The sequence below is a fragment of the Phacochoerus africanus genome, chromosome 11, assembly GCF_016906955.1.
Source record: "Phacochoerus africanus isolate WHEZ1 chromosome 11, ROS_Pafr_v1, whole genome shotgun sequence".
Lineage (NCBI taxonomy): Eukaryota > Metazoa > Chordata > Mammalia > Artiodactyla > Suidae > Phacochoerus > Phacochoerus africanus.
In genome coordinates this window covers 1,740,036-1,740,406 of record NC_062554.1, presented here as the reverse complement: position 1 = coordinate 1,740,406, position 371 = coordinate 1,740,036, and positions in this window count along the sequence as shown.

The following is a 371-nucleotide window of genomic DNA, read 5'->3' as shown; positions in this document are numbered from 1 at the left end:
ACTTGGCCCTTGGCCATTACACTCATAGATTCTCTAGCTTTGAGATGTGTTGGAGACTTACTGTTCATACCTATCTGTGGAAAGACTTCTTTTTTTTATTTATTATCCTCGGAGGCTCTAACTTACAGGCAACTAGACACTTTGGACAAAGTCAAGAAAATGAATGCAGAACAAAGGAAATGAGGTTTCCTGGCCACTCACTGGGTGAACCTGGGTAAACCTCTTACGTTTCAGGCTGGAGCTGTATTCAGTTGTATATCATGTTGAAACCAATATTATTTTATTGTCTAATACTCCAATGAGAAAACATTGTTACATTAGGAAATAATTTGTTTGAATAAATGTACTGTATTGTCTCCTAGTTATTAATC